Genomic DNA, 24463 nt, shown 5'->3' with positions numbered 1-24463 from the left:
TTTCCTGCAAGGAGAGAAGGGTAGAATTGTCTATGTAGTCACTTAGATGGAACTTCAGTCTGCTGCTGGATTTGCCAGCTAAGGTAATGGACTCTCTCACACTGTGATGTGTTGCTTGGCTCTTATAGAGATAAAGGATATTCAACTCTGAAGAAGTTCCAACTGCTGGGCCTATGCTATTTGTTTCCATACACATCTTTCTCTTTCTGTGTGGAAGAGTCTGCTCGTTAGCTCTAGCGACTCAGAGGGTAGACACATGGCAGTTTAGCCTGCTGCTGAAGACCCTGCCTTGCCTGGCACACTCACACACACTCATTGGGATTCTGCAGAGGATTAGTTTAGAGGAAGTTGTGGGGGCTAGAGAGAGCAGGCCAAGACACAGGGAGTGAGGACAGATTCACTTTATTGTCATGATAGCTGAGGAGGGACTAGGGTTTTCAGTTGGCAGCAATGGTGTCCTGAATCCAGTCCACATAGTTGCACACCTTGGTGTACACTCCTGGATAGTTCCTCAAGGCACAGCCATTGCCCCAGGAGACGATTCCCTGAAGTTCTCCATTGCAGACCACAGGGCCACCAGAATCTCCCTGAGGTGAGGACACAAGTGGTGTAAATAGGAGATAAGTGGGGTATAAGGGATAGAGCTATACTCATCCTGAATTCTAATCTCTACAACTTACAATGCTGCAAGGCAGACTAAAATGTAATAGTAATTTTGGCATTGTAGCAGACTTAAATGCAGCAATAATAGTGGCATAACAATCTGGACCTCACCAAATCAGACCTTGAAATATCTTCCCCAGAATGCCATGGTTATGGGCATGTTCCTTCAAATGGGAAGGGTCAACTCACCTGGCAGGCGTCCTTGCCTCCCTCGAGGAAGCCAGCGCAGACCATGTTCTTGGTGATCTTACCGGAATAGGAGGCTTTACAGACAGCCTGGCTTAACAGAGGAGCTTCCACGCACTGCAGGAGTTCTGGCTTGTGGACTTAGAGGGGCAAGATCAAAGAAATCAGAAGTAAGAGTCAGACCAGGCTGGGGTAGAACAATCAACTCGTTTCTACTGCAGAGTACTTTACTATTCAAGTCCAAGTAAAACAACAATTTTGTTTGTCAGAAGAAGCTTATGGCACTCACCTTCCTGGAAGCAAAATAACACCATCTAGAGCACCTTTGCTTCCTTTAGATTGTGGGGAACTTTGCATCCCTCCACCTCTCAAGATTTTGTGTATGGTAGTTTCATGAAATCTACTTGAATCTTAGAAGTGAAGAGGATCTTTCCCAGTGTCATTTATGATTGTAGAATGTGTAGGGAATGTGGACTTTGGAAAAGAGGATGGGTCTACTCACCACCAAAGCTCAGGGTGTTGCCCCAGCCAGAGATGAGGCACTGGGTGCCAGCAGGTGCACACGAGGATGGCAGAGACACGGTGGACACATGGGAGTTGAGGGAGGCAGGTGAGGAGAGCTTGATCAACAGGATGTCATTGTCAGCGGTTTTTTTTATCAAAGTGAGGATGAACGATAATCTTGGCAGCATCGATGAACTGCTCATCTCCCTCCACGGCTTTGATGTTATTCTCTCCCAGCCTCACTTGGATGTAGCTGAGGAAAGATGAGTGGATTGTCAATGCCATTCCCTTTCCTCGTGCTGTCTAATGGGACTGCGTGCAGAAGCTTGAATGGGCATGCAGCACCACCACGGGGATAACACATGGGTAATGAGGGAAAGGTGGTGTGAGTTATGGTCCCCATCCCTCAGTAGTTGTATAATTGGGAGGGATGTTGTGCAGGGCTGCAGTTGGTGAGGTCTCAATTTTCTGACAGGTGACTGCTGCTGCAGAAGATCTGTGGTGAGACCCCAATTAGCCAGTTCATATTTCCTTCATTCTGTGTGGGTTTGCTGGCTTTACGGAGGCCAATGTGGTCTACCCTTTTCTAGCGTCTATTCCAGTGCTTCTACCAGCATTTGGGGCATCTCCAGCAGCAGCAGAGGCATCTAGGGTCATCGTACAAATTTTATGTCTCCATCCCCACCACAAACTCAGTAACCACAATTTAGAGGACAGTGGCAGGAATCTATGTGTTCATAATCCTCCTGGTTATGAGTCCCTTGTGTAGATCACTCAGGACTGAGAGATCTTACACATGGTAATGCCTCTTAGGTGCATCTCCAGTACAAATACAGACTTTAACACTCACCTCTGTCCAACCCTCTGCCTGGAAACTCAGAATTATTGTTGCTGCTATGAGAAACTAATTCCTGTTTCCTGAATATTTTTTCTGGATCTGGGGCTTAATCTCAGAGGCTCAGACTGTTCCCGTGCCTGTTTGTGCTCAATACTAGCACTCTATTAATTGAGCCAAAGCAACCATTCTGGCCTTTACTGAGTAGTATGTTGGAGGTAAGTGTCTCACAATCTTTTCTTACAAGGCTAGCTTTGCACTGTGATCCTCAGAATCCTTTTTGATTAGTCCTTACCACATTACAGTGTTCCTCCTACCAAGGAACCACAGCCTTTATTCTTCCTAGGTGCTGTTTCTGGGATTTGAATCTAATTTCCTTATCCATCAAGAAAGCTCCTTCTCTTTTCATAGCTTCTTCCATTTACTTAGACTGCAGCCCACGTGAGGACCAAGCCATCTCCCTCCAAATGCTAGCCCAGGGCCTGGTACTTACGGCTGCTGGTGGGGCTTGTAGCAGTGGGCTGCAGATACCACCCACTGGTCATTGATGAGGGAGCCTCCACAGACGTGGGAGCCAGAGTTCAGGGACACCTGGTAGGGGATGGAATTCTTCCCACAGGTGTAGCCTCCGACGATCTTGTCATCATCATCAAGAGGAAAAGCAGCTTGGTAGATATAGCAAAGAAGCCAGTTCAGCAAGATATTGGAGAGTGGAGCCCTCAACCCTGTGACTATTGCCTGCCAATTAGGATTCCTATTGACCACAATGACTATAACCAACCTAGGACCAATGCTTGATCTTTGGGGTCACAGTGTGTTTTTGTCCTGAATGTTGAGGTCTCCTGGATATGTCTTGAATCCATGAAGGATATTACTTTCTTCTGGGACTTAATAAAAGAAGACCTCATAAGGGTGCATTAGCATATATTCAGAATTGGTGGTCTTGCATACTTGACTCTTTTCTTCTTTATATTTCACTTACCTATATCCCTTAATTTTTGGAGAAGTTCAGATTTAGCATAGGTAAGAATATATCATGACTTAGTAGAGCTCACTGTACATCACTTCACATACATTTCAAACCCACAAAGCTTGTATAGAGAGCCTACATACCCATTCTCATGTAGGTCAACAGAATCATAATCTTAAGCTATTTGATGATTTTAAAGCAATGTACAGGATGGAGCCTGAATACCTAATTAGAAAACTTCAAGGGTATACATCAGCCAGAATTTAATTTTCACACTCTTATTTTATGAATTTGAGGTAAAACGTGTCTATGCGAGAGCCACTTCAGAGGTTTTGAGGCCCAAGCAGAAGATGGCTGGCATGCATGAGCCAGCTTCCTGAGAGCAGAGACCCATAGCTCAGTGATCTCACTGGTGGTCCATCACATGGACACTTCCTACCTGGGATTCCTTTTGAACTACCATGTCCTTGGAGCTGTGTTAGCTAAACTGAGCATAAGGGTCAGAACAGAGGCATGGAGACGTAAATGAGGTCAGATTAATATACAACTTGTGGACATGAGAAGAAAGAAAGCCCAGCAGCAACTAAAATGCAAGTGTGGAGGCAGTATTGCAGGGACAGCCATGATCAACAACCTATGTCATCCTTGTTCCAAAGGATGAGGTACAGGACAAAGCAGGGAACTCACCAGCAGCTGCCACAAGAACCAGGGTCAGGAGTGAGCTCATGGTGTGAAAAGTGTGACTTGGACAGTAGTCCATGCCTGTCTTTATACTCCTGGAATAGGGAGGCGGTCACGAGTTTGGAATGGTCATTTCCCCTCCCTCAGAAATCACACCTCCCGCTTTACCCACCTGGGAGCATTGCATCATTGGTGACATATTTGGACATTCTTTGCATAGGTGGCCCAAAGGGGAGGTGGAAACATTTCCGGAGGGCAGAGGGATAACAGCTGTTACTTGGAAGGAGGCTGGGATAGAAAAAGCTGGGAAATTCAATGTGTCATGTATACCAATGAGATGTGTTAGGTCAAGACATAAGATATGGGTGTAGGGAGAATGCACTGGGTCCTGAGAATTCCTCTGATGGGTCATTTTTATAGTTAATTTCCAGGGAGTTCTGTACTTAATCCTAATGATTTTCCCCAATTCCTCACCTTCTCCTTACATTGGTAATCCAAGCCTTTGGCAATCAGAATTCCCAAGAGAATAGATGATGTGGAGAGTAGATAATGAGTCGGGAGATGCAGAATTTCTGGGGCATGTAGGCTTTCCTCTCGCTCTCCTTCCCACCAAGGCTCGAGGATGTCAATTGTATTGAGGGAGAGTATGTGAAGGTAAGGCAGTTCCTGATTCAATAACCTAGAGAGGTTAAAGGAGAGTTTCTTATACCTCTTTCTCCACCTTGTCCCACTGCTTATTTATCTCTCTGACCATGTTGTCCAGAGGGTTTTGTAAAACATCTTCATGGTTTTCCTGATAACATGCATGGAAGATATTGAACACTTCTTTTACTACAAGGGATTGAAGATATTGAACATTTCTTTTACTATAAGGGAGTGGAGCTTGAGTCTGAATTCTTTGCCCTATCTGGAATATTACAAAAGCTTTAAACAATCGTCATTTGTTAGTTGATCATAGAACCATCGGCACATTGGCAAAGAGTTTAGCAGTTTGGTCAGAGGCAATTATAGTTAGTGTGACAATCTTAGCCTACATTTGATCCAAAGTAAACCTTCCAACAGACAAACCACATTTAGCTCTTTAATTCTACTAAAATTCAACCTGTGTTTTTTTTTTAATTCATTGTTGGTTTGTTATTTGTTTGCACAACTGACTACAAGAGCTTAGGCACTGACAGTGTGTCTAAGTACTAACTGTGTCTAACACAGTGATTGCATGAGTGTTCTTCTTCCTGAGCTCAGGATGAGGTCAAATGTGTTGCCAGTGAGTGGAACTCTAAAATGTTGACAACGAATTCTTGTGAACACAGTGGGGAAATCTCCATTTTAATACTGGTCATTGGTACAGAGAAGGCAGTCTGGGTTTGGTGGAAATGGAAATAGGATATATTGTAGATGATGTGGATGGTGGGCTGTTAGAAAAACTTCTAGTCTGATCCCTGGGATAGACGGGCCAGCATCCCCACACAAGGGATCATAGCTCAGCACTGTCACCTGGAAGCATTGTACTTTCCTAAGGTCCAATGGTCCCATTTCTGAGTGGGAGTGTTTTTGTCATTATTATTTCTGAGTGCCATATGAATGTTCAAAATGTGTATACTAACATCAACATTATTCTATTTCTTGTTTGTATTATCTTTATGTAGTTATACAAAGTAGCTTCAACTGAACATGCCAACTTGTAAATTCAATTCACATTTGTCAGTGTTACTCTTTTCAAAATTCTGCTCTACTTTCTGAATTTCACTCATCACTTCAGCTTTCCTGTTTTCATTTCCTCATATGTGAATTGGTTATTATGACTGTATTTGCCCATTTTTCAACTCTCCTTTCCTATATCCTCCCCATTTTCCCCATATTCCCTGACAAACAGATGTTCTACTTATTGGTACTGATTTGTATTAAACTGGAAGCTCATTGTTGAAGGGAATCACATCACTGGAATCCTCTTTTGCAAATACCATACTTTAGTTAATATGTTTAGTCAGGATAAAGTACCATGACCATTGCTATACAATTCACCATAGTCAAGCTATGAAATGAGCTCATATGCCCTTCAGTGGACATATGGACCAAGAAAATGTGACACATAATGAAATATAAAATGGAATTTTACTCATATGTCAGGAAGAATCATTTGTGTGAAATTTGCTAGAACCGTAAAACATTATGTTAGGTAAATTCCAATCTCAGAGAGACAGAAATATACAGTTTTTCTTATATGTGGAGGTTATAGCAAAGTCATATATGTGTATAAACATATACTGTCACCTACATATATACACTTGCCTTTTGTGTGTTGAGTTGAACAGTATAGCTTTTTGAAAATATACTGAATGTGAAACACAGAGAATGAATTATTCCCTTCTTCAGAGGAAAGTTCAGGAATTCAGAGATATCCATTCTTCCTAGAGAAGTTATTTCATAATGGCAAAAATGCTCAAGACTACAGGAAGGCATGGAAAGTATGAAGTATGGGATTTGTGGCACATGGCCTCTTAAGGATTTTTTGGGTATCAAACCAAAAATCTTCAGAAGGTAAATATGACATCTGGATTCCTCTGGACATTTTCCTTAGTGTCGGAAATGTACCGGGAATAAATATTTAACTTGGCACCTCTTATCAGAAAGCTATCTACTTGAAGTTCCTGGCCTCTAACACAGGGGCTCACCTCTCTAAGATAAAATGCAGCTAGAACAAAAGTGAGGATGTATATACAACAATAAGGATAGATGTTTTCCCTAACATTGTTCCTAAACGCACTGGATAGGTGTTTTACAGGAACAATGGTTAATCATTTTAGGAAGAGAGTGGTCTTGAGTCATCCACGTAGCTCTGCTTTAATTCGTTATCCTCTGTGAAGATTTCTTTTTTTATCCAGAGTTTGAAGTTTCACCTTTCCCATATTTTGTGATCTCATGAACAGCTTTAAATTGATGGAGTGGTTTTGTGTGACCATAACTCCTCCTGAGAGACAGGCTGCAATTTAATACACAGCGAAATGCACTTCCTGTAATGTCTTTGAGTTCTTTAGCCAGGTCCCCCTTAAGCACTGTAATAAAATTGATAAGGCCAAGATACTCTAGCAATGTGAAAATGAGGGTCAATAGTAATAATTCTTCCTCACTGTTCCAGTGGTATGCCTTAGCAAGTCGCTATGGAGCTGATCAAAGTCAGGTGTAAACCAGCTGAGAAATTTGAGCATTGAAGAACTTGGGTGAATATATTTACAGGTAATCTACACATAGAAGACAATGATGATTAGCAGGAGAAGATTTTTCCTGTTCATTGGAGTCCTCTTCATCCTGTTGTTTCCATTACTGTGTAAAAGCAGCATTTTAATTTCATGAAATCACTTTTTTTCTACTCTTAGAAGTATGCTCTCAGCTACTGGAGGCCTATTTGTAGTCATTCTTTATGCCCAAATCTCCAAAGGCTCTAGTTTTGTTTCTCCTGGAAAATTTAGAGTTTATATATTATCTTAAGAATCTTGACATTCTTTGTAATCATTTTTTTTCAAAATTTTATTGTCAAACTGATGTACAGAGAGGTTACAGTTTCATACGTTAGACATTGGATACATTACTTGTAGTGTTTGTTACCTCGTACCTCATTCAAAGTTATCTAATAGTCCCAGAATTAAAAGTGTTCTCTTCATGAGAGGGATGATGCTTCTGCTTAAAAGAAATGTTGTCCATGGTAGAAGTGGCATGCAGAAAGAAAACTTGAAAAAAAAACACGAATCTTGATATATTTTGAATTGATTTTTTGATAGAATGAGGGCCAAGTTGAGACGTCTATATATGAATATCCAGTTTTTACAGAATTGTTGAAGAGCTTTTCTATCGTCCAGTGAAGTCCTTTGCATTTTTTAACAGGCAGATTGCAAGGCCTTATTACCTCCTCTGTAGTCCTCTTTCACCCTGGAGCGTAAGCCCCCATCCCGCAGATGGCAAAGCTGGAGTGAGGGCTACTTGCAAGCCTTGGTGTGTGGGGCTGCGAGATGCCCCCCAACCCCCTCACTCGCTAAGAGTAAATAGACTGTCACACCTCCTGCAAGATTCTACGCAGACTGTTTAAAGACATTTGAAATCCCCCAGTATTTCCTGGTTGCTTATTCTGAGTACTCTCTGGCTTTTGTAGTCTGATGCCCTTCTGGTTCAAGCAGGGTAGAAAGATTTCCCTAGTCACAAAATCCACACTGCTAGCACACATGTTAACCTGTATTCTATGAAGCAAAATGTTAGCACTCTGGTTGTTCAAATTCTTTATCTAGAAATTACTTGGAGGCTTTTACACCTTTGCCTCAGCCTTATTTGCACCCGAAAAATTCTGGAACCCAAGTGGCATCTAGCCTCCTGGCTGCCTGTTTTAAAAGAACCAGATTTTTCTTTAGTCCCGGCTACTGTACGACCTGTGAACTCAAATGAAAATTTTTTCTTAATGCAAGAATTACAATTACAAAATTAGAAACACTTATTCATTCAGCTTTCCAATAAATTAGTGAGAAACATTAGCTTGTATTGCCATTTTTTTCTACATACAGAGTTAGTAATATTTTACTTTTATCCCCATTAGTTTATTAAACATACTTTAAAATACTTGCCTGATTATATTTAACTTAGGATAGTTAGGAGTCTTACTTATTACATTACAGTATACACATAGAATTTAGTACTTGAATCATTAGACTGCTATCCAGAACAATTGCAACAAAGGTACTTTTAACAGTGTTCACCAGAATTATAAACAGAGAAATCCAATCTCAGCATGTTGCCTTTTCAATATATCTAAATTGCAAAAATAGCATAGGAATCAAATCACACCAGATAAATAAACTTCTTAACCATTAAGAAAAACTTTTCCAATTCTTAGTATCTCTCAAGGGGCAGTTTTAGAGATTCCAGTCAAATCACTCATTGCTGTATATTAGAACCTTTTGGAGTTTTTCTTAGGCACGTTTGCTTGACCCCCAAAACAATCCGTTTGGGTTAAAATCCTGGGGATTTTCCTTGCTGTAACTCCACCTATTGTTGTGCCAAGTCGCAAGACCACCACCAAGAAGACCACCGAGACTCAGACATTCCGAAATGCAAAAGCAAGGCAAGGCTTTATTTAAGCGAGCTGCAACTCGGGCCTCGTCCTACCCACCAACACAGCGGAGGTTAGGAGGGAGCCCCGAGCTGTGATTACACAGGGCTTATAAAGGCAAAGAACAAGGTTACAACAATCAGGTGTTCAAGCAAGCAAGATTAGGACACAGGTACAAATCTGATTGGCTCAAGGTTCGATTCTAAAATGGGGTTCACGTGGTAAAATGGGGCCTGACTTCAAAGTCTGGCACTTCATTTCCCCCTTTTTCTTTTTGGTACCTTGGGAACCAATCATGGCTCCATTCTGTCCATTTCAATGGCTTGCATGTCTAGGGGATGATATAGAGGTAAGGCATGGGCCAGTAGGGCCCAATGTAGTAACCAAAGGGCCTGTCACCATTTCTTACAAGTACAGTCTCTGTACCTCTGTTTTGCATGCCTCTAGTATATCCTGCCTCATCTTCCCCAAAACAACTCTGGTCCCTCGGTTTTAAAGGGGGGCAGATGGGTGCAGATCATCCATCTTCTGTAACTTCTTCAGGCTGACTCAGGGGCGTTGACCTTACCTAGCCAGGAACCTATAATCTTAATCTACTTTACCAAGGGACTGCAGGATTACTGCAAACTGAAAATTAACTTTCAGCTATACAGACTTACCATTAGCTGTATAGTGTTTAGTATCCAAATGTAAGCAACAAAATAATACATAAACTTCTCAGCTGTGCTCTAAGGGTCAGGTGGCTATACGCGTATTCCTGAGCAAGCCCAAAACTACCTAAAATAAGGGGGTCACCTCACTTTGGAGTGAGCTGCCAAAATAACATCAACACTAGCCAGGGTAGGAAGGAAAGAAGGAAAAAAGAAAATTATAACAATATTCAGTCTAACTTTCTTTTCTTGAGGCGAAGGCGAAGCGGCTGAGTTGGGTGCTTGGAGACCTTCCATGTTTCACCACAGTTGTCGTCGTCCAGGGCAAAGGGGTCAGCTGGCCTGGCGTGGAAGCAATGAACCCAAGTGGCCATGCCGTCTAGGGTTCCTTCCACCGTGGTTCTAAGGATTTCAGTCCCCTGGTCTAAATAAATGGGGGGTAGGGACAGAAGCAGAATCATATAATGCCTTAAGTTGGGGTCACATTCTTGTGCACGAGCTGCAAATAATCGAGTTTACACAAAAATTCAGCATCATCCAAATCAGCAAGCAATTCAGTCTGAAGGCTAGGGATAATGGGTGGGGCGTACCCGTACATTATTTCAAAATAAGTAAAGCCAAGCTGATAGGGAGAATTTCTTACTCTAAGCAGAGCAAAAGGAAGGAGTGACACCCAGTCTGCGCCAGTCTCTAAGGCCAGTTTAGTTAAGGTTTCTTTTAGAGGCCGATTAATTTTCTCTACCTGACCTAACTCTGGGGTCTATAAGCACAATGGAATGTCCAGTCTGTCCCCAGTGCAGCGGCTATTCCCTGACTTACTTTTGAGACGAAAGCCTGTCCGTTGTCTGACCCAATGGTGGATGGGAAGCCATACTTGGGTAGGATTTCTTCCAGGATCTTATTAGCCACTACATTCGCAGTCTCATGCTTTGTTGGATATGCTTCAACCCATCCTGAAAAGGTGTCTACAAAAACTAGCAAATATTTGTAATTTCTGTGAAATCTACTTCCCAATACACGCCTGGCCTATTCCCACAGAGGCGAGCTCCTTTAGTAATCTGTTGATTGGGGGCACTGGTAAGCTGACAGGCCTTTAACAGATCTCAATAAGGACACAATCTCAGGTCTACAAGCTTTCTTTCCTGAACAGATGTATCAACTTAAAATTCTCAGTGCCAGTCAGAGCTTTGAGTAAATGCGGGGGTTGAGATTTTAATCTATCCTCTCATTTGACAAACTTACCCTTACTTACCATTATCACAGATGACTGGCAAGTTCCTGCCCAGTAGACAGACATGGGCATTGGAAAGGCATGCTTATGACCTATTCTTCTAGGACTTCCCGGCTTTGATTAACTTTTGAAAGGCCAAGGAGTGACTCTAGGATCTGACACCATCTCTGCCATCCAAGCAGTGGCTTTACTGCCTCTGGATGCTCCATCACTTTTGTCCCAGGAGGAGTGACTTTCCACTGGACTTGGACTCAGGGCCTGAGCGCTGTCCCCCAGCTCTCAAGCTCAAGGCTAGCACCCTACCACTTTGAGCTCCACACAACTCTGTTCCCAGCACTCTGCTGGCTGCTTAGAGACAAGTCTCTCACAGGGACCTTTCTTTGCCCGGGCTGGCTTCGAACCGCAGATTCAGATCAGTGAGTCTTATAAGGGGCCACTTTACTCCAATTATAAGCAACAAGGTGGACCACACAGAAGTAGTTTTTAAGCATGCTCTCTTACCTGGAACTTATTAAGGGTCAGTATTAGATCTCGACAAACTTGTAGGAATCACCTGTGCTTCTCTGTGGGCCTGCTGGAAACTGTTACAAAAAAACCTACAAAGAAGCTGGAATGGCAATTAAACATTTCGGTAGCCATACTTCTCCTTTTCTCTCTTTGCAATAATTATTTAGGACAATTTTACTTCCAAATTTCTTATCTAGAAATGTGTTCTTGATTTCCAAAGCCTTTTAAACACTAACACAACATTTTAGCTTTTATCTGCATCGGAAAAACTGAAGCTCACAGGAATTCTGAAACCTGGTGCCACCCTTTGCCTACGGCTTCTTGTTTCTAAAGAGCCTCCTTTTTTTTTTTTTCTTCAGTCCCAGTTACTGCATGGCATGAAGACCTTTGAATTTTTCCTTAATGCAAGAATTACAATTAGAAATACTTATCCATTCAGCTTTCCAATATATTAGTGAGAAACATTGGCCCATTTTGCTATTTCTTCCTACATACATAGAGTTAATGAGAGTTTACGTCTATCCCCATTAGTTTAATATATATATATATATACATATATATATATATATATATATATATCCTTTTAAATCCAAATTTCTGACACTTAGCTCTGATTTTCTTTTTAATTTTAATTAAAGAACCCTGAGAAATCCCTTAAAGCATTTGGTAATGCCCAAACTTGATGACCCTTTGACTTTAAACTTAAACTTAGTTTTGCATCATACTGCAGTCTTGAACATGTTCACACTCACACATGCACACACACATACATTTTCAAAATATCTTAAAGCGCGCTGAATAAGCATCGGCCATACAATTTAAGACAAAAACCTTTAACAAATGATTTTAGCATTCTCCAGCCTCATTTTCCAGGGTTTGATACTTTTAGTAAAACATTTTTAGTCTTAGTAAAACATTTTAGCACACCAAACAATTTTCTGCTTAAGAAGGCTGGGTAGGGGTCCCCCTAGAGTTCTTTTTTGCGGACACTCTCACTGACTGACTGATTGTGGGCTGTCACCTGTACATCTTTCCAGTGAGCTAAAGTCAAGTCCAGGGGAGTGGAAGGAACGTTCCCCAACATCTGTTTGTCAGTCAGGCACAGCGTAAGAAAGAAACACACAAAAATAATCACAGGCACAAAGACCAGACAACACTTACAGACAGACTTAGGGAGTCGTGGCTTACAGGTTCGACTGTGTCTCTCCTGCCCCTGTGAGGAGGCAGACCACACAGTCTCACTGTGCCTCTCCTGCCCCTGTGAGGGGGCAGACCACACAGTATCACTGAGTCTCTCCTGCCCCTGTGAGGAGGCAGACCACACAGTCTTGAGGCTCTCTCTCTCCCGTTCCTGTGTAGGAGCGGACCAGACAACCCTGAATATAGAGTGGACTAGACGGGCGCCCGTTAGAAGGGCCTCCCGGTCCAGTCCTTCAGGTTCAGGGTGGTAGTGGGAAGCCTGAGCCCCCTGTGGAGGGCTTGAGGTGTCCCCCAAGTCCTCCAGGACTGCCCATACGAGCGTGTCCACTCCGGCTGGTCCTTCACTACCTACAGGTTCAGATTCAAGCAGCTGGCCTAAACAGAAAACAAAACTACAAATCACACAGACACAGACACACAGAATGAAGAGCCCTATTTTCTTACCTTCGGAGTCTGGGGTCTCGGGGGTCTCTGGGGCCATCCCGGACGAGCCCCCAAATGTGCCAAGTCACAAGACCACCACCAAGAAGACTACCGAGACTCAGACATTCCGAAATGCAAAACCAAGGCAAGGCTTTATTTAAGCGACCTGCAACTTGGGCCTCGTCCTACCCACCAACACAGAGGAGGTTAGGAGGGAGCCCCGAGCTGTGATTACACAGGGCTTATAAAGGCAAAGAACAAGGTTACAACAATCAGGTGTTCGAGCAAGCAAGATTAGGACACAGGTACAAATCTGATTGGCTCACGGTTCGATTCTAAAATGGGGTTCACGTGGTAAAATGGGGTTCACGTGGTAAAATGGGGCCTGACTTCAAAGTCTGGCACTTCACTATGAGCTGCAAGGGAAAGTTTAACACAGAAGTAAAGCAAATTAATGTACTCATCAAAGAGGCAGTAATTCTTAAACCATGAAACTAGATTTTATATGCTTTTACACTCAGACAAACAGACAGACAGACATAAACAGACAAACGCTTGTGCACAGGGTTTCGAGCGCTCTTAAAATTGTTCTTTAATTGGCCATGTAAGTTTTCTGGAATTCCAGTGGCAAAATGATATTATTTTGCCCATAATTTTAGAACCACGTGATCAGTCAAAAGGCAAAAAAGTAAACCTTTCCTAGGAAACAAAAACTTTCACAGTTTATCTGGCAAGGAAATGAAGAGGTCACATTTTGAAAAAACCAGTTCAGCTCTTACGACCAGAGAAGTTCCAGGAGATGGGAGACAAGACACAAACAGGACAGAAACGTGGCACGGCTTAACACAGCAAGACATCTTTAAGCCCCTACCCAGCCTTGGGGGATTTGGCACGCCCATCACCAGGGGTGAGGGCAGGAGGAGGCCACCCCAAAACCTATCAAACATTAACAACAAAAATCTAAAACCGTTTTCTTTTTTTTTGTTTTTCTCTTTGAAAGTAGGTTTGCCAACAATAGGTATTAGGTAGGCAAGTCCAATAAATTTCCCAGGCCTCAGAGGTGGGGGAGGGCGCGGGTACAAGGGCAAGCCACCCCAAGAATGTCAGTGCGCTGGTCCACAGTCGGTCGAGTGCCACCGGGAGCCCATGCAGCCAAACTTCTCCCGGCCACGCCATAGGGCGCCTCCGACCTCCCGCCTCTGCTGCCTCCGGGGCCGCCAGGCCAAAAACTGTGCAAGGATCCGGCAACACGGGCTTCGTGCCAACGGCCCGGGAGCTGCGCTCTCTGCACATCTTAGGGACCCAGAACCCAGGTGGTAGAGGGGTCCCGGCCCAGACAGCAGCACCTGTTCCGCTTGCCTCCACCGCCGCCTTGTGCGCACGCCAGCCCCAGACATTGCCAGGGCCGCAGCTGCCGCTAGGGCCGCAGCCACCGCCACCCCCATCGCCTCTCGGCCACACCGGGCTTGGATCTGCATCACCTGCCCTGCTGGCCGTGAAGCCGCAGCCGGACCCGCACGCGAGCCTGTCCCTCTGGGCAGCGGAAAATCTGTTCCTCTCCCTAGCAGCCCATTTAAAAAGGCCAGCAGCATGCTCCGAAATCCCTCGGTCCTTTGCCCGAGTGTCCCACAACTCCAATCCGGTATTTTGGAGTGTGAATCTACTTTGGCTCTGCCCCATCTCCCTGCCAATGGGGGGGACCCCACACCCAGAAAACGATCTGCGTACCAAGGGCTTACTGGTAGCTCAGTATACATTCCCCATGGGCTTTTTCTGCCCCACATTACAGCGCCATTATGTCTGGCCCTGTTATCTCCTGTGTAGTCCTCTTTCACCCTCGAGCATAGACCACCCATCCCGTAGACAGCAATGTTGGAGTGAGGGCTATGTGCAAGCCTTGGCATGTGTGGCCGTGAGAGGCCCCCCTCCCCCCACATCACTTGCAAAGAATGAGGAGTCAGAACATGCGGGCTGTCTTGGGGTAAGCTTCTGGAACTTCCATCGGTTTTACTCAGGGGAGGGGTTTATATAAGAGTAATGGCGGCAGGAAGGGGAGGGACCTGGAGTCGCTAGCGCAAATTAGAGACAGGCTAAACTGAGCTGTCCATCACAGTGATGTCACGGTGCTTCCCCCAGAGGCGGAGATCACAGCCCACAGAACCGCCCTTTTGTGCTCTGCTTGGCGCCATTATGATATCCATGTGCTCCTAGCCAGACGGGAGGCGGGGCTGGTTTGGGCTGCCTTTCCGGTTCCATACCCGGGGAAAAGGTAGGAGTGGGTATCAGCCACGCAGCCCCAGGGTGGGAGAAGAGGCAGGCCTCTCGGGACTGCCCCTTAAAAGGTATAGCCAGAGCCCAACCGCAGATGATTACAGATGTACCAGTTTACTTCTGGATGTCTGTTGAATTGTCTATGTGCATATTATATGCCAGCTTTGTAATTTTTTTTACTAGGTCTCTGTAACATATATCGAATATTCAAGTGTTATAATCTTTCCATGTTAATGTTTTATTAGGATTCTTTTTGCTATTTGGGTTACTTTGTTTCTGCAATAATGTCAATGTCATTTATTTCTGTTTTGGTGAAAATATCATTGGAATGTGGAGCATTATATTGAATGTTTAGTCAATTCTGAAAGTATAGAAACTTTCACAATATTAATTATGCTGATCCTTGAAGATTGTGTTCTTTGCATATTTTTATGTATGTGAGCATTTCCTTTCTTGTGTTTTATTTTTTCATATTTTAAAAGTAATGTAAGGAGTTCTTACATTTACATGTGACATAATTGGTACATTTCTTTTTGAACAGTATCACATTTTCCCTCATTTTCTCTGAGTTTTTCTTGTTCTTTTCCCCTTTGCCTCAAGTTGTACAGTTCATGCTGTGAATGTTTAGAGTCTTGTTGAACTAATCAGGTCCAAGTGTAATTTTTTGTTTTTTATTATCCATTGTGTTCACTGTGGGTTCATAGGCACATTCTGATTATAACAAATGAGGGAAATGCTGTAGCATATGCATTTTTGCGTCTGGCTTCCTTTGCTTAATGTAATTTGTTCCAAGTCTTTGATTTCCTTTCAAATGGGGCATGTGAACATCAACAGGAGTAAGGACAAGAAGCACATGGTCATCTTACTCTTTTTGTAGTTGTTCCTACAGAGATCTTTTACATGGATACAGAATCATTTTCAAAAAAGCATACGTATACTGTAGGAGAGATATATAAAAAAGATACTTCAAAAAGTAATGGAGAAGAGGAAAGCAACTGGGAGTTTTAGACAAAAAGCAGTTGAGGATTTCCCAGTCCAGGTATTACTTGAAAAGGATGCTGGGGTCCAAGTAGAAGTAGACAATGTCTGAGTAGAAATACCTAATTTCTGGGTATATGAATTAAAATATGTTATAATACGAATCAAATCCCATTTGCAACCCAATTCCTACTTTTAAGCCTTAGGAGAGGTTGAAATGACTCCACTGTATAGCAAAATTCCTGGGAAAGAATTTGGTTTTCAGAAAAAGACGTTCTGTTTCTACATCATTTACATAAATAAGAGAAGATACTTAACCTGCAGACTTTAAATTGTTTTTTCCTAAGACCTAGAATTATCTGTTCTCTTGATGAGAAGGCATCAAGGATTTGATGGAAAAAGGGTTGTCTATGTTCAATGGCAGAGGAGGAACATCTATAATATGATTAATATGATTGTTCCTCAACTTTCCACATTTCTTCTGGGTAAATTTGCACAAGTTAATGACATCAATCAAGTTGATGGTCTTTCAGGTGGGAAAGTTTACAGGTGCTTCTGAATATTAAAAGTAAAAATGTTGATGAAGAATGGAAAGGTTTTGTGGGTAATGGTCATAGAAAAACTAGCCAACAGGATTTAAATAGAATGTTTTGAAAAGCAAAGTACCAAGTGGGATGCAGGCAAAAATCCTAGACAAATAGATAAAAGAGAAAAATATTTGAATGTAAACATACCCATAGCTGCATGAATGTACAACTTTAGTTGCATCTATTTGGGGACCCATCCTAATCATTAGAGTGTAGAGCCTAAGCCAATTGTATCTATGGACATTCTCTGCTTATATTCCTGGTACCTCAAACTATGCTGCTCTAAGAATCTTATGCAGAAGCAATATACATCAGGAAAGCATTGATCTTCCCTCTTCCATTAACACAAATAGTCCTGTCCATGGAAAACATTTTCACATCGATTCTGAGCCACAAAAACCATTCCCAAACTCTCCCTTCCCAAAAACAGTGTTCTTTTCTTTCTCTGCACTTCATAAAATCTTTGTATTCTTGTCTGGGTAAACAGATAGGATTGAAAAGGTCCACCTTCTTCTTCTTCTTCTAAAATTTTTATTGTCAAACTGATGTACAGAGAGGTTACAGTTTCATACGTTATGCATTGGATACATTTCTAGTACTTTTTGTTACCTCCTCCCTCATTCCCCCCTCCCCCCTTTTCCTTTCCCCCCATGAGTTGTTCAGTTGATTTGCACCAAACAGTTTTGCGAGTATTTCTTTTGTAGTCGTTTATGTTTTTACCCTGTGTCTCGATTTTGGTATTTCCTTTTAGTTTCCTAGTTGTAATACCAGTACACACGGTTTCCAATGTACTCAGATAAGATACAGAGATAGTGCAGGTGCAGCCACAGGAAGGGGATACAAGAATCATCAGTAATAGAATCTATGGTTTCACATGGCATGTTGAAAGTAATTACAACAGTGATCTAACAGTCATTTCCATAACATGGAGTTCATTTCACTTACCATCATCTTATGAGTTCATAAGGGTACAGCTATTGGGCTCTTGGGATCCTCTGCTGTGACTAGCCTAAACCTGTGCTAATTATTCCCTATGAGGGAGACCATAGAGTCCATGTTTCTTGGGGTTTGGCTCACTTCACTTAGTATAATTTTTTCCAAGTTCAAAGGTCCATCTTCTTGAGAACAGCAGTAATCTCATAATCACCCCACACAAAAAATAATCAACAGAAGTATGTTAAGAGATAACAATGAAGTGTGTGTCAGATTTGCATATGGGTCAGAGGTCCCAAGATCATAACAAATTCAGACTCTGATATCTGTGGTGAGTCAAAATGTCCAAGTTCTATTTCTGTCAGCAAGGAAAATGCGAGGTTGTAACTGGATGTATAATTGACCTTGTCTGGACCTCTGACGAGATCTACAACAAACCCTTCACATGCCACCTGTAGGAAATCCCATAAACACCAACTTTCCATGATTTCCTGTAGCCTTGAGGACTTTCTGGATTTTCCCATGACGTCTTGGTAAGAATGGGTAGTTCTCCATCTTCTTCTATGGCTATGAGAGGAAATAGCACACATTCTGTATACCTGAGAACTGAAATATGGAATAGTTTCAACTGTGAACTGAGCACCTAGGAAAAGCAACGGACTCCCACTGGAGTTGTAACAGCACCTGTAATTTGACAGGCACTGCCCAGCACAGCAGTGCATGTCCCTTGGCATAAGTCTCTCCGACATTGTATGGGGTATACAGTGTGAGGTTAAAGCTCTGGACAATGGTTCTCTGCTGTGGAGAATCTGGCTCACAGCCATGCTCACAAGCAAAAGGCTATAAGGTTATCACACAGGTCAATTTGTAGGTTTTGAGGAATATCTATAGTGATTTGCACAGTGCTTACACTAGTTTACATCTCAACCAAAAATTTAGGATGGTTTTTTTCTCTGTAAATTTGTTTTGGCATTTGATGTTTTTTGATTGTTTTCTTGATTTGTCACATTTTAAAACATTAATTAATGTATCATCAAAGTGATGTACAGAGAAGGTTATAATTTCATATGTAACTTGTTACTTCCTCCTTCATTTTTCTCCCATGTCCCCCTTCCTCGGTCCCTCCCCACACTCCTCCAAGATGTACAGTTTACTTACAGCATATTATCTGTAGGTATTGCTGTTGCATTGGTTCACCTTTTACTCTTTTTGCCTCCATTTTGCTGTTCCCCTTCCCTAGTTCCAATAAACGTACATAAAATATCCAGTGCACCAAAGTCAGCCCAGTGACATCAGGGGTAAAACCATGGGGAAGAAAGACAAAAGAAAAAGGCATAATTTCATATAGTACATTGAAAATAACAGCAACAAAGATAAACCACTTATTTCCAAATTTGTAGTTAATTTCCCTTAGCATCATCTTATGTAATCCTATGTAACATCGCTTCATTGAGCTATTGTGCACCTCTGCTAGGACTATCCTAGACAAGTACTCATTGTTTCCAATGAGTGAAACCATAGAGTTTATGTTTCTTTGAGTCTGGCTCACTTCACTTAGTAACTTAGTATGATTTTTCTCCAAGTCTTTCCTTGACCTCACAAATAGGGCCCAGTCATTCTTTCTAAAAGAAGCATGGAATTCCAATGGGTGCATACAACCACATTTTCTTGATCCATTCATCTGCTGAGGGGCATCTGGGTTTGTTCCATATTTTAGCGATGACAAGTTGTGCTGAGATAAACATAGTTGTGTTGGTAGCTTCAGAGTGATCTAGCTCATAATCCTTTGAGTAAATGCCAAAAGCCAGGTTGCTGGGGCATAGGAGAGTTCTATGTTTAGCCTTTTGAGGAACCTCCATACTGCTTTCCAGAATAGTTGACTAAGTTTATACTCCCACTTGATAATGGACATTCTTACTGGGGTAAGGTGGAATCTCACTGTTGTTTTGATCTGCATTTCTTTTATGGCCAGTGATGAGCCCTTCTTCAAATGACTGGGCCATTCTCATTTCCTCTTCAGAGAAGTCTCTCTTAAGGTCTTTAGTCATTTATTGATTTCTTAATGATTGTTATTCAGATTTGGAGGATAAGCAATGTTGATAGAGTCTTGATTGCATAACCTGGATGTTAGATAAGGGTATTGAAGTTTGCTACTAGTATCTATTAGACTGCAAGTTTTGTTTTTGTTTTTGTTTTCCTGAGAACTGTCTATTCCACTCTCTTGCCCATTTCTTCATTGGGCTATCTGTTGTTTAGTGGATCAGCTTTTTGGAGCTCTTTGTTTGTGCTAGGTACTAATCCTTTGTCTGTTGAATGTAGGTGAAGATTTTTTTCTCATACCATAAATTGTCTCTTGGCTCTGATGTGTGAAGAAGTATTTTAATGGAGGTCACAAACAGTACAAGAAATGGGTCCAATGCCTAATGTATGAAACTGTAACCTCTCTGTAATTCAGTTTGATAATAAAAATATATATATCTATATATAAAAAGAAGTATTTTAATGGGATGCTGTCAAATTTATGCATTCATGTTTTTACTTACTTGGTTGATTTGAGTACAGTTCAGATAATGTCAGGGCCTTCATTTTTCATTAGTGTTCCTATAGTAGTCTCAGATCTAAAGTTTGGATACTTGATACAGTTGGAGTTGATTTAAGTGCAAGGAGTGATCTTGGGGGTCTGCTTTCCATCTTTTGTTGGAGTTGTCCAGATTTCTCAACACCATTCTGAGGATGTCTTTTTCAATTAGATGTCTTTGCCTCCTTAATGAAAACTGGATTACTATAGCCATGTGGTAACATTTTTGGGTATTCTTTAGTGTTCCTTTTGTCTTTATATCAGATTTGGTCCAGTGACATGACCAGTATAACTTGTGACCTTCACTCAGCTTTATTTTGCTATTACCTTTAAGCAGTTTTACAGATGAGTTGCCATTCAACAAAGCAGATTATGAATAAAATGTCACCTATTTCAACACTCATCCCTCCCAAATCACCCCTTCCTTCACTCTGCTTCATAATAATTTTGGAGGATATATATTGAATTCTTTCTTTCTTTCTTTTATGCCAGTTCTGGGGTTTTGAATCAGGGCCTGAGAGCTGTCCTTCAGTTGTTTTTGTTTTTTGTTTTTCTTCTTTTGCTAGAGGCTTCTTAGCACTGGAGCCATGACTCCAACTTCAGCTTCTCTGGTAATTTATTTTATTTTATTTTATTTTTAATTTTTTTTATTATTAATTGAGCAAAAAAATTTTTTTTTACAAGGTGTTGTGCAAAGAGGTTACAGTTACATAGTAGGGCAGTGTGTACATTTCTTGTGATATCTTACAACCTGTTTTTCCATCCCTTGTCTAGGTCAGGTAGACCCATATGCAATATACAATGTATCAAGCACATATACAGTGTTCACAGACTTGGTCTCTACTGTCTCTCCATCTCCCTTTGTTAACAGTCATATATCAGGGAGATCATGCCCCTTTGTTTTCTGTGTTCTAGGCTTGTCTCGCTCAACATTATTTGTTCGAGTTCTGACCATTTCCCTGCGAATAACAATATTTCACCATTCCTAATCGCTATGTAGTATTCCATTGTGTATAAGTACCATATTTTTTGGATCCATTCATCTGTGGAGGGGCATCTGGGTTGTTTCCAAATTTTGGCTATTGTGAATTGTGCCGCAATAAACATGGAAGTACAAATGTCCTTTTGATATCTTGGGTTTTGCTGTTTAGGATAGATGCCTAGGAGTGGTATGGCTGGGTCATAGGGTAGGACTATATTGAGCTTTTTGAGAAACCTCCATACTGTTCTCCAAAGTGGTTGTACTAATTTGCACTCCCACCAACAATGGAGAAGGGTTCCTCTTTCCCCACAGCCCCTCCAGCATTTGTTGTTTCCTGAGTTCAGAGTATAGGCCATTCTAACTGGGGTGAGGTGGTATCTCAGGGTTGTTTTTATTTGCATTTCCTTTACTAGCAGGGATGTTGAGCATTTCCTCATGTGTTTCTTTGCCATTTTTATATCTTCTCTTGTGAAGTCTCTCTTTAGCTCTTTTGCCCATTTCCTAATAGGTTTATTGGGCTTGGAGGGGCTTAGTTTTTTGAGTTCTCTGTAGATGTCTGTTGCTGTGCTGGTAAATATCCTTTCCCATATCGTTGGCTGTCTTTCTATTTTGGTGGCTATGACCTTAGCTGTGCAGAAACTTTTTAATTTGTAGTAGTCCCATTTGTTGAGTCTTTCCCCTATTTGTTGTGCCCCTGGGACTCTATTCAGGAAGTTCCTTCCTGTGCCTATAAGTTCTAGTGTCTTTCCTACTCTGTCCTTCAGTAGTTTCAAGGATTCAGGTCTGATGTTGAGGTCCTTGATCCATTTTGAGTTGATCTTGGTGCATGGTGATAGGCTTGGGTCTACTTTGAGTTTTCTGCATATGGCTGCCCAGTTCTCCCAGCACCAGTAGTTGAAGAGGCTATGTTTATTCCATTGTATGTCTTTAGCTCCTTTGTCGAATATCAGTTGGCTGTAAGAGTGCGGTTTTATTTCTGGGTCTTCAATTCTAATCCACTGGTCTTCCGATCTGTTTTTATACCAATACCATGCTGTTTTTGTTATGATGGCCTTGTAGTAGAGCTTGAAGTCTGGTATGGTGATACCTCCTGCACTATGTTTTTTGCCTAGAATTGCTTTGGCTATTCTAGGTTTTTTGCTGTTCCATATGAATTTATGGACTGGTTTCTCTATTTCAGTGAAGAATGTGGCTGGGATTTTGATATATATTGCATTGAATTTGTATAACAATTTGGGCAATATGGCCATTTTCACTATATTGATTCTGCCTACCCATGAGCATGGGAGGTCTTTCCATCTCCTTGTGTCTTCTTTGATTTCCCTTATTAGATTTTTGTAGTTTTCATTGAATAGGTCCGTCACGTCCTTGGTTAAGTTGATCCCTAGGTACTTTATTCTTTTTTTGGCTACTGTAAATAGAATTGTTTCCATAATTTCCTTTTCTGTTTGTCTATTGCTGGTGTACAGAAAAGCTGCTGACTTTTGTGGATTGCTTTTGTATCCTGCTACTTTGCCAAATTGGTTTATTAGATGTAGGAGTTTGGGTACTGAGTTTTTTGGGTCCTTGAGATATAAGATCATGTCGTCTGCGAATAGGGATAACTTGATTTCTTCCTTGCCGACGTGGATCCCTTTGATGTCCTCCTCTTGCCTTATTGCTATGGCTAGGGATTCCAGCACTATGTTGAACAGAAGTGGGGAGAGTGGGCATCCTTGTCTTGTTCCTGTGTTTAGGGGGAATGATTTAAGTTTCTCTCCATTTAATATGATATTAGCAGTTGGTCTGTTGTATATGGCTTTTATTGTTTTGAGGAATGTTCCATCTATTCCTGTTCTCTCCAAAGCTTTTAATAGGTATGGATGTTGTATTTTGTCGAAGGCTTTTTGGGCATCAACTGAGATAACAATGTGATTCTTGATTTTAGTTCTGTTTATGTGGTGAATTACATTGATTGATTTACGGATGTTGAACCATCCTTGTGACTGAGGGATGAAGCCTACTTGGTCATGATGTATGATATTCTTGATCAGTTTCTGGATCCTGTTAGCTAATATTTTATTGAGAAGCTTTGCATCTGTGTTCATTAGTGATATTGGTCTGTAGTTCTCTTTTTTTGTTGGATCTTTGCCTGGTTTGGGGATGAGTATGATATTAGCTTCATAGAATGAGTTTGGGATTTCTCCCTCCGTTTCTATTTCGCGGAAGAGTTTGAGGAGTATTGGAATTAGCTCCTCACTAAAGGTTTTGTAGAATTCGTTGGTGAATCCATCTGGGCCTGGGCTTTTCTTAGTAGGGAGGTTCTTGATTACCTCTTGTATCTCACTGTAAGTTATTGGTTTATTTAGTTGATTTATTTCTTCTTGGTTCAGTTTGGGCAGTTTGTACTTCTCTAAGAATTGATCCATTTCTGTAAAATTATTGTTTTTTGCTGAGTAGAGGTTTTGGAAATAGCTCCTTATGATTGTTTGAATATCGTGTGTACTTGTCGTAATTTTTCCTGTGGAGTCCCTGATTTTACGAATATGAGTCTCTTCTCTTCTTTTTTTTGTGAGTCTTGAAAGGGGTCTGTCAATTTTGTTTATTTTCTCAAAGAACCAGCTTTTAGTCTTATTTATTTGTTGAATGGTCTTTCTATTTTCAATCACGTTTATCTCTTCTTTAATCTTTGTAATCTCTCCCCTCCTAGTCGTTTTAGATTCTGTCATTTCTTGTTTCTCCAGTTGTTTTAGTTTCATCGTGAGGGTATTCACCTGCTCTGCTTCCATTCTTTTAATGTGGGTACTGAGTGCAATGATCTTGCCCCTCAGTACTGCCTTAGCTGTGTCCCATAGGTTTCTTTGTGATGTGTTTTCTTTGTCATTGTGGCTTATGAATTCGTTGATTTCATCTTTAATTTGATCTGTGGCCCAAGTGTTGGATAGCAGCATGGGGTTTAGCCTCCAAGAGTGTGTATAGGCTCTGTGGTATCCTTTGTTGTTGAGGGTTACCTTTAATCCACTGTGATCAGATATAATACATGGGATGATGTCAATACTTTTGTATTTGCTGAGGTTCTTTGTGTGGGCTATGACGTGGTCTATTTTGGAATATGATCCATGGGCTGCTGAAAAGAAGGTGTATTGGGTCTCTGTAGGGTGGAAGGTTCTATATAGGTCTGTTAGATCCATTTGGGAAATGGTGTTATTTAGG

At 41.6% G+C, this 24463-nt stretch overlaps 1 pseudogene and 1 gene segment (V, D, J or C); both read right to left on the bottom strand.

Annotated features, from left to right (window-relative positions):
- LOC125347236 overlaps nt 1-24463 on the bottom strand; it is a 248507-nt gene that overhangs the window by 70077 nt on the left and 153967 nt on the right.
- On the bottom strand, nt 405-3885 carry LOC125347242 (annotated as a pseudogene).

This window comes from Perognathus longimembris, chromosome 2 (assembly GCF_023159225.1).
Source record: "Perognathus longimembris pacificus isolate PPM17 chromosome 2, ASM2315922v1, whole genome shotgun sequence".
Classification (NCBI taxonomy): domain Eukaryota; kingdom Metazoa; phylum Chordata; class Mammalia; order Rodentia; family Heteromyidae; genus Perognathus; species Perognathus longimembris.
This window is presented reverse-complemented; position numbering and strand designations above follow the sequence as displayed.